Here is a 13,654-nt window from a genome sequence, read left to right as displayed (position 1 = left end):
TGAATCCGCCTTGTGATTTGATTTTGAACGTCAGCACCGCAAGTGTACGCGCTCAGACCTTTTTTCTAAACCGTGTGCTGTTTGTATTTTAGGTATAAAGGCTTCTTGGAATAAAGTTAACCCAAGAACATTGCTCTCTCTCTGGTGTGCGCCCCCGGTGCTTCAGCCGTCTTCTCAGCTTCTCATTTTGCCACCGTGACATTTAGTTGACACACAGTGCGCAAGTGTTTGCCGCAATGAGCTTGACTTTGATGTTCATGAGGTGGGTTTTTTTTAGGGATTTTTTTTAGGGACGGCTCTAGAATTAAACCCAATTAGTCATTAATCAATTCCATTCCAGTCGCTGCGCCATTCTGCTTCAGGTTTTGGCACTAACAGGGCTTTAGGAGTCTCTTGTGGATGACAGCGGGGAGCAGTGCTGGAGATGCTGTAGCTCACACAACCGCTAGAAGACAAACGCCGTGGTCCTCCCACCTTACCAAAAAGCTCCCGAGTGGAGCTCAAGGAACAGGAACTGTTTCTAATAAACCGATGAATGGTACTTTGCGCCGGATCCCGAGTCTGACTCTGCGTGGAAGCGGGGCGCACACACAGGCAGAAGGACAGTCTTTTCTTTCAGTTAAACCCGGGGTGGAAAAGACGCAGCAATGACAGAGCAGCAGTCGTGCGCAGCGGCGAAATAGACCAACTATTGTGGGGACGGAAGATTGATAACACAACTGGGCGAGCAACGAGAGCGGCAGATGTAATTTCCAAACGTTGCAGTTGGTTTGGTGCCGGTGGTGTGCCGGATGGGTTGTTATTGCGTTCTCCTTTTCATCATTCACTGCTTCCAGCGTTTCCAGATTACTTGGGGATCTCGGACGGCTGTCTGTGTGAGGGAGTATTGCTGCAGAGACTAACGGGGAATGCCATGTGTCGTTGCGCGACATAGAAGCTCTTTGTGGGCTGTTTTGCACCGGGGACAGGTGGTGCCGTTTGTGTGTGTCTGTATTGAAACTAGCAGGGGGGCACGGACACACAACCCCTGAGACAGTTGTCTTAGGGATGTCAGGCCGGCGTACGGAATCAGTTTTTGCCAGAGACAGGTGCGACAGGGAGGAGTAGTTTACAAAGCCCTATACAGGATCTGGGAAACGCACTAACGAGCCTCCTCTCTCCTCTGATCTCACTCTCGGATTTTTGTTGTATCCAGCGGGACTCACAATCGACTCATACTGTCGTTGCCTCGGCGGCACCTTTCCCCTCCCGATAACCAGAGGTAAGTGACCCGAACTGTCCGGTGTGGAGGTCTCTGGTGGGTGGGTGGGTGGTGGTGGTGCGCTCCGGGGGCACTGGCTCTGTCGCGCCTTGATGCTTTGGATAAATTGCATTGCCTCTGACAACATGAAGGAATTTAATTGTGGGGGAATTGGTTCAGCGAACTAAATCAATACACAATAGCTGATCTGTAATCTTTGGCATCTTGGCTTTACAGTAGGTTTCATTGTATAATTCTCAATTTCATACTGCGTAGCTTGCAGCCACGCAGAAAACAAGCAGCTTTCTGGAGCCCGAAGAGGCACTTCACCATCCATCTATTGATTGGATATTGACACGACTCCGATCGTGTGATTGAAAATGGCCATGACCATGATCATTTGTTACTTTACAGCTTTGGTACTGTCACAACACCTCAGTGTCACCCACCTTAATTAAACAGGTTTTCCTTTTGGAACTGTTTCATCTGAGAAAGCTGGGACTTTCCTTTGCTGTGTCAAGAAGAATTTCTCCCCTTTTTGACATTAAGGTTGATTTACATCATAACTAGAAAACCTAATTTTCAAATCCAGTGAGTTGCACAACTGTGGAAACAGACTGCATGTGTCTTCTCCAGGGGATTGGTTAAAAGGTGCCTTTCTCTCTGTGTCTTGTGTGTGAGTGCTTGTTGTTTGTATGGTGTGTGATTGTATGTTATCTGCTGGCAGTTGTGTATGTTTTAGAGTCCTACCCGCTGGGCCCCTGGTGTCCGCTACTCCCTCCTTCAGGCTCTGCCATCCCTCCCTCTCCCTCTGCAGTAGATGCTATCTTTACAGTACATTCAGCTAGTTGGCTGGATAGTGTCGGGATCACATTTTTAGCTTTTTGTGCAAGGACAGCTCACCCTCGATAGCTGGCTCCAAGTCTCCTAAAGTTTCACCGTTTTGGGAGCTGCATGTTTTTTTGTTGTGGCCCCTGTTTCAAATTCAAATTGCCTTTCAGCTGCCTTTTGTCCAATGCCGAGGTTTGTGGACTGGAAAGAGAGACAGAGAAGTAAGTGAAGTCCCTAAGGGTCAGAGCATTCCTATAATGAGCCCTACTGTGTGTGTGTGAGGGGAGAGAAGAGAGAGAGAAAGGCACATCTAAAGAAAGTGAGACAGTCCTTCTTGTCCAGTGCAAGGGTAGACTCAGCCAAGGGAATACCGGCACCTCCACTAACCTTTCTGTCGCTCTGACTGTGTCAATCAGCCTTGGAGGACAAGAGCCTCTTTAATTCCTCTTCCTCTGGGCTGTCACCCACTTTGACAGCTGGGGGCTCAGGGGTGCTGCTGCAGGTTACACATAGATCCTTCCTCCCTGCTGCTCAGATGCTACATCAGGGAATGATGTACTGCACCAGGCTAGGTTTCAGACCTCTTTTTTCTTTTTTCTTTTACAGTAACAGCAGTGCAAATGAGGGAGATACAGTATGTGGTGAATGGGAAGAAGTTAAGATGAAATACGAAAGGAAAGATGATCATAAACTAAATATTGTCTAATTATCTGAGTGTTGCAGCTTCTTTGGGGTGACAGAGGAGGAGCGGTGCCCCCTTTCCTCTCATGTGCTGACATCCTGTTGTAGGCCCATTGCACCAGCTGTAATTACAAGAGAAATGCTATCAGAGGGAATGAATTAATAGACAACAGAGGAAATACCTGTCTGATAACATCTCAGATCTTCTCATTGTACCGGATCTAGTTTTCATTTCCTTAGAAGTGAAGGACAAAACACTTTGTGAGAGTTGAGAATAGAAGAATATCAGCATTTGCTGGTGTTTTAAGTCATTGTTGGAAAGTTTTGAGATAACATCTACTCAAAATAAAAATTAGTTTCACCAAGGGCAACACAGGGTTGTGAACAAGATCAGAGAAACAAAATGATCAAGAGATAGACCTTACAGTATGTGATGCATATACTGTTCATTTTACAGTTGTGAGGCAGCTGTGGCTCAGGAGTTAGAGCGCTAGCACATCAGAAGGTTGGTGATTCGATCCCCGGCTCCTCCCACTGCATGTCGAAGTGTCCTTGGGCAAGATACAGAATCCTAAACTGCTCACAATGCTCTGCCATCGGTGTGTGAATGGGATTCGTTTTTTTCTGATGAACACATTGCATGGCAGCCTCTGCCATCAGTGTATGCATGCGTTTGAATAGGTGAATGTGACATAATGTAAAGCTTTGAGTGATAGAAAGACTAGAAAGGCGCCATGTAAGTGCAGTCCATTTACTGTGAGCAACAAAGAGTTATCAGTCTTTTTTGTCAAGGTTTAACTGTGTAATAGTTTCATAAACCTACTTTTTTTTGATGATATTGAATGATTTTATAATAAACTTCCTCAAAAGAGTTTAATTTCGTTTTGCAGGCAAGGGAGAGGGGATAAATGTTTTCTCAGTCAGTATATAAATAACCAGACTGTAGGAAGCAATACTCCTGCCAAAAGAAATGACTCAGTAGGGGGCAAGATTGCACAGACATGTAAGGCAAACATAAGGAAAGCAATCGAAGGAATAGTGTACCTGATGTTAGAGCTGAAGTCCTGAACACTAAAAGTGATTAGTGGAGAAACCCCAACAGGAAAAAAAGCAATAGTTCCAAGTCAAAGCCTAATATAGGAGCAGGATTTTATGTCAATGGAGAACTCCGATAACAAGGCTGACTGTGTGCCTAGGAAACCAGGCAGGGGGTTTGTACCATTCGAAGGTCCCAGTGCTGATGTCAGTTTTTGGCCATGTTTTTTTCATCCTCAGTGCTTCTCCTCGCAGCTTAACAAACTGCTCACTGGAGCATGGCTAATCCTTGGCTAGCAGTGCCCAGTGATTTATTATAAAGTTAGTTAATTTGGGGAGATCTGCAACATCCCAACGTACACACATGCCCTTGACAGATCCCCGCTGTCTTTACTGCGAAGTCTGCATCACCAATTAGTCTGAAGAATTGTTTGTGTGTGCGTGTTATTGTGTCAGTGTGTGGGTCATTAAGAAGAGAGAGAAAGACGGAGTGAGAGTTTGCCCATGTCTATCAGAGAGAAACATAAGGGACATTGTTGATCACATTGTGTCTGTTTGCCTTCCTGTCTTGTATGGACTTTGTGTGTGTGTGTGCATGTGTGTGAGTCAGTCTGTCTGTGCCCTATACAAGTGTGATTCAGCACTGTCCAGCATCGGTTGAATGGGCGCCCTGTTTGTGCCTCGTTTCTGACGCTAACAGCCGCTCTGCACCCCTTGCCTCGGAGCAAGTGTTGTGCCCTATGTGCTAAAATAACAGGTGTCTTTACACAATGACTTAATCCCTCTTCCCCCACCTCCCCACTGCACCCTGCCGGGGGTTACGTCACCTGTGGGGGCCCGGGGAGGCTCCAGCGTAGACATTAAGATCATAGATTAGTCAGGCAAAGCTTCATTTGCCAGACAAGTTCTGGCCAAAGTGAGGATATACCATTTTACCTCATTAATGGGCTTTTTTTCTGATTGCAGAACATATGTAGAAACCTGGATTCAACATTAAAGCCAGGGTTCTCTCTCCTCAGAAATAAACCCTTCTCTTTACTTTCTCTTTTCTCCGGTACCTACACACCACCAATTTAGCAATTTAATTAAGGTTATTTTGTAGTAGAAAGCCCGTGTTAGAATCTGAAGGTGTGGAGTTTGAAAGGGGGTCATTTAAGAGGCAGGGGGTATCTAAGGAAAGACGATATTGAGTTGCATTATGTGAAAAGTAGGATACAGCGTTTTTGGGGATTACCGTGGACTAAAAGTCAGGACATCTTGGCCTCCGCTGCTGTGATTTGATCTTAGTCTGTCTCTCCAACTTTATGAAAATGCAATACAACTGCTCAAGTAGCCCTTAAAGTCCACTTTGCAGTCAGTGTTGTTTTACTCGCTGCTTTGTATGAGACTTAAGTTAAAAGGTCAGTTTCGAAAACCATACTTTCACTTACTGTATCTAGTGGTACAATATGTAATCATGAAGATCTGGTTTTAGGACTCTATGTGATTTCTCCGTCCACCATGGAATTTTATGTCTGGTACTCATAGCCATAAAAATGTCTTTTCAAGATTCAAATGTAGCATGTCTTTTAAGAAAAAGGTGCCTCTATTACTGTTAATAACCAACACGCTGTCAACCGTTTTCATCAAACAGTATTTCCAATAAAAACTGTGCATGCCTCTAGAGGTAAGCACGGGAGTGAATAAACCCTTTTAATGTCCCTTTTGGCCAATTTTTGCCAAGTTTCTCATTGGCAAAAATTAGTCCTAAGGGTAAGCATTTGATTCTAATTACATTTCAATATTGGAGCAAACATATGTGCATGAACACCTGTGTTTCCTTTAGCCTCTCCTGAGCCTGTCCAGTCTGTCTTGTATTTCTCTGGGTTTAGGCCAAACTAAGGCAGTTGTATTAGAAGTGTCCTCTGTGGGTGCAGAGCTGTCGTCATCTACATCATTCTGGCCCGAGACTGACAGACTGGTCGAGTCTGGGGCCTTGTGTTAAACCTGGCACCCCAGCCTCTTTTTTTTTTTTTTTTTCTGTCATTCTTTCTCTTCAGCATTCCCTCCTGCTTGTTTTCCTCCGCACATTCTGCCTCCACACCGCTTGCTCCCCCTCATTACCTCTCTTCTCCTGTTTCACCCCCCCCTCTTACTCTCCTGCACTTTCTTCCCTACTCCCCCTCTCTGTCTCCTCTGGACCTTGATGTCAAGGCCTCTCAGGCAGTGTGGTCTCTGTCTGCAGGCTGTCAGGGCAGGGACACTGCCCACTGGGACCCTGAATGGGACAAATTGACCGTAACAATGTTCCCACTTAGCATGTGGAGCTGGGAGAAAGAGAAGGTGAAAAGGAGGGCCTGATGATTGAGGGGCAGGCCTGCCACACTGGGGGAAGAGAGGGAGGGGAGGGGGGGGTGTTGGGACAACTCTTTGAAATGTATGAATTTAAGCGTTATATTAAATCACACACCTCGCCTTTTTAAATCCTCTCTTCACAGCGTCTTTCTCTCGTGTTCACATACACACACACGTACAGCTTTTCTTGTTGTTATTTGCCCAAGGCTAGTGCTGGGGTTGCCATAGCAGCAGGATAAACACGTTTGCCGGTGACCCTGCAAGCCCTCACACACACACAACACACACCTCATTCTCATGGCCCAGATGCCCTCCGGGGGGCGGGTTCGTCAGGCTTGGCAGTTTGATCCTCACTAAGGTGCTACCGCGGCCTCACAAAGGGTCAAGGATCATCCAGCCCCCCATTAAAATGCAATAAGGGCTATAGCCCAACGGGACCACCTCCGCCATTTAATCACACACTGCTGCTCCCTCATCATCTGCTCTCTCCCTTTTATCTTTTAATCACTTGTTTTTCCAGTCCTGTCTTCCTTTCACTCTCATCTCTCTGTCTGCTTCATGGCTTTTACACATCCATTGCAATGCCAAGGCAGCCAGAATAGATGAGGGAGTTCAAAGAAGGAAGCCCGATATAGTCAATAATAAGCGCTCTTTCATTTTTCTTTAAAAAAATTCTCTCTCTTGGTGGTAGCGCTCATCGGCAGCCACGGGCTAGTCATTCCTCGGAGTTTGTAAAGTCTATGATTTCAATATTTTTTGTCTATGCCCTTTAACTGTGACAGAATGTCTTGGAGAAGTCGGAGCGATATCATGTTGTGTAAGCCTGAGGTGGCGCAGTATGACAGGAACAAAGAATGCAGCTGCTATCACCAAAGGCCAAGTGGCTGTTGAATAAAGATGCTTCCCGTTGGTAAAACTGGCATTCCATGTAGGCTTATTGTACCTCCACAGGGGGAGTGTGTTCTTGCGTGTATGTGTCTTTTCCTATATTTGAATAAGGTAGACGCAGGGGATTCTTCCATTCTCTGCAGCAGTTAAAAAGAGACATTTCCATGAGTATAAACTCCATCCTGCTGGCAGCGGACCATGAGTGATAATGTGGGAGACAGACATGACTGAGAAGGACACCAACTCTTGCTTCCTGGACACGAATAAACCGTGTGTGTGAGCTGAATGTTTTTCACGGCCTGTTTGCTTGTCATTAATCTGCGTTCACATAGCTCTCACTCCCTTTCTCTCTCTCTCTCTCTCTCTCTCCCACAGACACACACACACTTCGTCGTCTCTCTGTCTCTCACACTCTTATGAAGTCTTAGTGTCAGCAGAGCCCCAGTTTGTTAACAAGAGAAGAGACTAATGAGGGGTCAGGAAGGGAGAGGGACAGGCTGGTCCCATATACCACCCGGAATACATGAATACACACTGGCACATTGAGGCGCACACTTGCATATTCCCAGACACACTCATAGCTAAGTAACAAGCTACCACAAGCCCAAAGCCTGAAGCAGCATATTCAGTGCCAGCAGCCATACTGCAATTTTATTATTTTTCTTCTCTGACATGATATAAATAGCAACACTTACTTCTACTATAGCACTCCCAGACACACTTTGTACACCTCCTCGGTTTCATTTCCCTTGCCAGGTTGCTATGATCACTAAGCGGATAACTAATAAGGCAGAGTTTAACTACTGTATGGTGGGAGACATTGCGGAGAGGATGCTGGTCACACACATCCTGAATCATTTCCCGCATCAGCACAGCGTGAATCTGAAGAAACCATGCCCTGTGGGCCAGACTGGTATTATCCTGCTGCTGTTTTAGAGCTGATTCATTTCTTAGGGGAACTTCCAGCCCAAATGGTTCTATCCTGTAGTTTTATGGTCGCAGAGAAGCAGCAAAAATAAAATGAGAATGTTCTCATTGCCATTGTCTGTAACTGCTGTGGACAGAGTTGTTTACTACTGTGGCTGCAGCTTTGACTATTGTTGCTGTGGTCTCTGCTTGTCTCACTGGTGTTCTGGTTTTAAGTTTGTGACTGTACTCTATAAAAAAAAAAGAGTAAATGTTTGTTAATTTTTGCTGCCAAGCTACCACTTGTTTTGTGCTTTGAGGTAATTAACAGCTTAACGCGTTCAGTGACCTGGGGGAGGCAGTCATGCTGAAAAAACAAAAAGAAAACTCTGGCTTGCTGGCACTGGGCGCAGGGGCAGTTGGCGAAGTGGAGGGACGGAGCAGAGACTGTGACCTGCTGTCTCTCTTCGCTCGCTGATGGTGGAGTGAAGAGAGGGTGAAGAGTGGGAGAGGCAAGAAGGGGCAGCGGCGTGTCGATTGTTGACGGGTGAAGCTGAACTGTAAGGTAATGGGGAAAAGAAGAGAGGCATCAAGCAGAGAGAAGGCCACGAGCTGAGAGAAGGAGAGAGTGGAAAATAGTGGAAGAGTCTTGAGAGGATGCTTGTTCAGCCTCTGTTGCTGTTGGAAAGTGGAAGGAAAGTGGGTCCTTGAACGTACTTGCCTAAATTAACGGCTCAGAAGCACCAATTAATGTACAGCCTCGCTGTGGGTGTCTGCTGTGCCGAATCAAAGGGGTCTTGCTGTGCGGTGCGTCTGCTCATCTCCTAAGCATGTGTGCATGCACTCACATACACACTCAGAGGGGATTTTAGCCAAGAAACTGGAGCCAATGACTGAGAGATGAGATGAAAGTGTCGCACGGAGCTAAAAGCTGAATGTCAAGGTTAAAGAATAAAAGAATGGTGATTCGGCTTTGTTAATGAGTGGAGAAGAGATGAAGGGAAGGTGAAGTTTGATAAGAAGGTGAAGAGATGAAATAAGGAGTGTAGGAGGAGGAGGACAGAGTGTGTTCTTTGAGGGCGGGAATCACAAAACCAGACCCAGGACCCATCTGGAGGCAACAGGTCTGGTGACAGCAGGCGGGTTCCAGATCCAAGTATCCCAGCCGTGGGTGACAGCCAGGAAGAGAGCCAGGGTCTCCCCTTGTCCAAGACCCCCGGAGACCCAGCCAGTCCACCAGCAATCTGTCCCCTGATACTAACCACTTCAATATGACAGAGAACCGTTTTTGTTCTGATGGGTTATGGATTATAATTGTTCAAATTGAGAGTGGATGGTTGATTACATGGTATTAGCGTTGCTGTCAGAGATGAGTGGATTCTGTGAGGATGGTCTGTATACTGAGGAGTTAGGTGGAAATGATGGAAAGGATTTTTAAGCTTCCTCACAGCAAATCTGTTAATACAGTACAATATGTTCCTGGTCTGAATTCATTAACATTGATTTCTCTTCATACAAGGAGTGGCAACAATGGTAACTACAAACCAATAAGCCACAAAAGCAAAATATAATTGATATCCTACACACATAACCGCTACTTCTAAAGCCTGGGTGCTGTTACAATAGAGCTGTTGATTGGCAAGTCCTCTGTGCTGGATTTTCTGTGGTTGCTGTGCATTCAGAATACCATAGCTAGCGTGCTCACAGTAGCTAGTGGGTCATTCGTATTTGCATGTAAATGTTTTTCACCCCTTGGCTTGACTGGTGGGGCAATCAGAATGGCTCTCTGTCTGCATCACTAAGAGGGAGGCTGCAATGACTGACTGTGACATTCAGAGCTCAGGCCAGGCTTCACCCTTTGCTTTCATTCGCTTGTTCACTCACATGTTCGTTTCTGTGGGAAGGAGAAGGCAAAAGACAGGAAAGGGTGTTTTTGTGCGTGTTGATGTGATATCCAGTCAGTTGATCCTTTAGTGTATATTCAGGGTCCCATTCTTAGCGGCTTGATTTGCTCTAAACATGAGAATTATCCCACATCCTCCTACCTCATCATTCCAACCCCGGAGCCTCAGCTTGGCCACCTCTATCATCCCATGGCGCCACTGAGATGGACACTTTTAAGGCTTTTCTTGCTCGGACCAGAGTGCCACACACAAACGCGGGCACACAGACACACACACCTCCCACGTGGCGATGATGGATACGTGTGCAAATGCATATCTGCACGACGGAGGAGTGTTTGTGCTTGACTCATGTAGCACATCCCGGGGTTTGGCAGTCCGTCAGACATTTATCAGCCTCTGTCATCAAATGAAACATGGTCCTTTGGGCCTCTGAGCTTGAGTAGTTTAGTTTCTCTGGTTGCTGAGCAAGGCAGGCTGAGGGGACATTGGGGACAAGGAGGAGGGCATATGAGGAGGGAATGAATGTTGAGTGAATCAAGCACAAATATGGGCAAATATGTGAGTGAGTGAATGAAGACATAAATAATCAAAAACAATCACTTCCCCTACTGGTGGAATGTGTGTTCATGCCATGGATATGTCCATTTAACTCACATTATTTTAAACATGTCTGTTTAGGCAACCACAACGCTCCTCTGTTGAATTCTTTTGCTCCATTTCTTGCTCATATTTGCTGTATTCTTTTCCCAACGCTGATGTAGGTGCATCCTGCATCTTTGTCTGTGTGTCTCTGCCAGTGTGGGAAGTTCTGTGCATGTAGACAGTCTAAATAAACACAAGAACTATTTAAAAAGTTTCTCTTTTCCAGTTTATACTGGTGTGTGTTTGATGTGACAAAACTTCAAACATGTCTCTAATCCTCCTCCTTGACATTTGAGCGCTCAGTTGTTTTATCCCAATTATAGGATGTTACTGTAGGATTTGTCCGCTATGTGGTAAACGGAAACATTGTGTTTGTTGCTGTTATTATGCGTTTTTGCTGTATTTGTTTATTGGCTGCTTTTCTAAATATAGTGTGAGGAGCTGTGGCACCTCGTGGGATTAAAATGTCTGCATGTTAGCCTTTTAATCATGCCAAAAGTGTTGGTTCTACTTTGCTTGTTTCTGGGCTCACAGTGTACTAATTTTGACTCCTCATCAGTAACCTGATTTGACTCTCATGGCAACTGCTGTCCTTACCTGGCGACATCATCACTGCGCTGCCTCGACATCCTGTTGTGAGCATCAACACGCAGCTCACTTGTTACCTGCTGTGGCTGCTCTAACCTTTTCAACAATTATCCGCTTGCTTCTTATAAATAGCCTTGCTTGTTCTGTCTGTTTTATTTCAAAACCAGCCACGCTCTCCCCTGGCTCTCTGCAGCAGCAGCAGCAGCACAGAAACTCGATCCTACAGTCTAAACTGAAATAATAAACAAGACAAGAAAATGCCTGAGAGCCAGCTCTTGCAGCAGGCCTGAGATATGTCATGTACCATGAAACATTAAGGGTGCTGTTAAAAGCTTGACTGAGGTTTTCCACTTGCATACCTGCTGGAAAACAATAGCAATAAAAGCCATGTTGTTGCTGTAATAGCAAGTAAACAGAGGAATTGGCCAAAATAACCCAAATCATCATAGAAACATGCAGCCAATCACTGAGCTTCCAGATATGCCTCCTGCCTTCCCAGAATGCTCCTAACTCATAATGGAGCAATTTTTTTCTCCTCAATTTTTGCGTTATTGAAGACTCTCAGTGAGTGTGTTTTTTAATTGTGCTACCCTGAGGGGGCGAGCTGAGTGCTCAGTTACAGAAACACTAGTGAGCACTGTTCCTGCCAAATGTTAAAGATGGCAGTTATTCTGGAGTGAGGTTTTTTTAGTTGTTATCGCCTGCCTGCCGGACAGTGCCGCGCCTCTCTGGTGGGCAGTCTTTATAATTATTTAATTTTATTTTTTCACTCTCTTTTTCTCTGTTTTTTGGCTCAGGTCGCTTCACCTGGCATAGAGATCCTCTCTGCTGTCATCAGCACCATTAACGGCCACAACAAAGTAGCTTTGAAGCTCTGCGGGGCTAAGGCCGTAATAGGAGGACAGCTCCAGGATCACGCTATAATGGAGGGAAAAGCTCAGGGGCTGTTTGCTGCCTAGTTCGGATTTCTGTTCCCTTTCATAAGATAAGGCTCTAAAGACATCTGAACCAATTACTCTGTCTCTCTCTTCGTCAACCTTTCTTACTGCCTCTCAGCTCTGTTTTCCCAGGCTCTGACATTAAAGGTGAAGTCGCCAAGCGCAGCTATATGGATCGTAACTATACAGGATAAATGATGCTAAAGTGGTGAATTCATGACAATAAAATCGTCGATCTCTGGAGCTATTTTTAAGGCAGAGGTAGTGACTGCTGGAAGCTTAGTATTTATTGCTGTCTCTTCTGTTAATTGGATGCATTATGTTCATTTCTTTTGCCGCTTTTCAAATCTTAATCACATGGTTAATTTACTGTCTTGCAGGCTTAAACCAGCTGGCTCCAAACATCTTCATCTTCTATCTCTTTGTCTTCTGCGTGTGTCTCCATGGTTTCCTCTGCTTGTTTAGTAGTCAAACAGGCTGGGTTTTGTGTGTCAAAGTGTGTGTGTGTGTGTGTGCCTCTGCTTGTGTGTGAGGGTAGGTGGCTATGTTAATATAACAGTGTCTTCTGGCATTAATACAATGAGGCCAGAGAAAATGTGATGGGGATTATTTGTCTGGCAGGTCTGAGTCAGTCCACAGAAGAAAAGACCAAGCCGCTGCGAGGAGCCTTCATTAATATAATAACACTCCTCGCTTGTAACAGGCAGCATGCTTCACGCTCTTTATGTGACAAGTGCACATGCGCGCACACACACACAAACACACACACGCACACAAACAAACAGAGATCCTAATGCAGCCTTGCTAGACTGTCCACCGACCACTCACTTCTTATTTATATATTTGTCACTTTCATCAAATTCATCAAAAAGGAAAGCGGGAAAGCTGATTACGCTCTCCGCAGTCACTTCTTGTGTTTTACGGGCCATCAGCTCAGCAATTTCTTCTGGCCATTGTCAAGTATGGTTCCACCGCTGTGACTGATAAAATGTATATTGCCAGTGTGTGCAGTGACTTGCTTCTTCCTTGAGATTGCCATTCCAGGCTGAAGCAGCCTTGAGACTCTTTGGTGTTCCCATGAAAAGTCTACTATTTCTATTATTATCTTTGTTTGTCTGGGAGTGGGGCTATTCGATTTGCATGCTGATTATAGGTCCCTTTTCACTCCTTAAATTTTTATGTTCTTCTTCTCTTTCTCTTGTGATGGATAAAACTATTGCAGCAGCAGAAAAAGTTATACAAGTATGTTATGAGCAGATTGGATTTATATAAGTAATGTATGAACAGTCGTGGAAACTAGAAGAACAGATGAAGGGATAATGGAGTAGGAGAATGTACTGCGTGTTTTATGTGATGTGGTGTGTTGTAGTGTGATTATCGCTTAGGTTTGTTTTGTAGTTGGTGATGTTGATGGGAGGTTTCCTCTTTCAGCAATTCGAGTACTCATCTCTGAGCTGTGTAGATTTAGCTTGTCATCCTCGTAGCTTGAAGTATTGAATAGATTCCTGAATAGTGGTATACAGGGAGAGGGAAATGGGGAGTGTGGAGTGGCAGCCGGACGGACTCGTCTTTCATTCACTCAAATGCACCAAAACACACACACACACACCACACACAACACATCACACACCACACACACACACAACACACACCACACACCACACAAT

The 13,654-nt window shown here is 45.3% G+C and overlaps 1 protein-coding gene across 1 annotated transcript in view; it reads left to right on the top strand.

Annotated features, from left to right (window-relative positions):
- The first annotated feature begins 214 nt into the window (after positions 1 to 214).
- The window catches only part of sema6bb (sema domain, transmembrane domain (TM), and cytoplasmic domain, (semaphorin) 6Bb), a 122,190-nt gene continuing 108,750 nt past the window's right edge, over positions 215 to 13,654 (top strand). Inside the window, exon 1 of the mRNA XM_035653190.1 lies at positions 215 to 1,261. The gene's annotated coding sequence lies outside the window, so the exon portion shown is untranslated. The remainder of the gene's footprint in view (positions 1,262 to 13,654) is intronic.

Source organism: Morone saxatilis, unplaced genomic scaffold (assembly GCF_004916995.1).
Source record: "Morone saxatilis isolate NCDOM2014 unplaced genomic scaffold, NCSU_SB_2.0 Contig12, whole genome shotgun sequence".
Classification (NCBI taxonomy): domain Eukaryota; kingdom Metazoa; phylum Chordata; class Actinopteri; family Moronidae; genus Morone; species Morone saxatilis.
The sequence above is the reverse complement of the archived record's forward strand: the minus strand, read 5'-3'. Positions and strand labels throughout refer to the sequence as shown.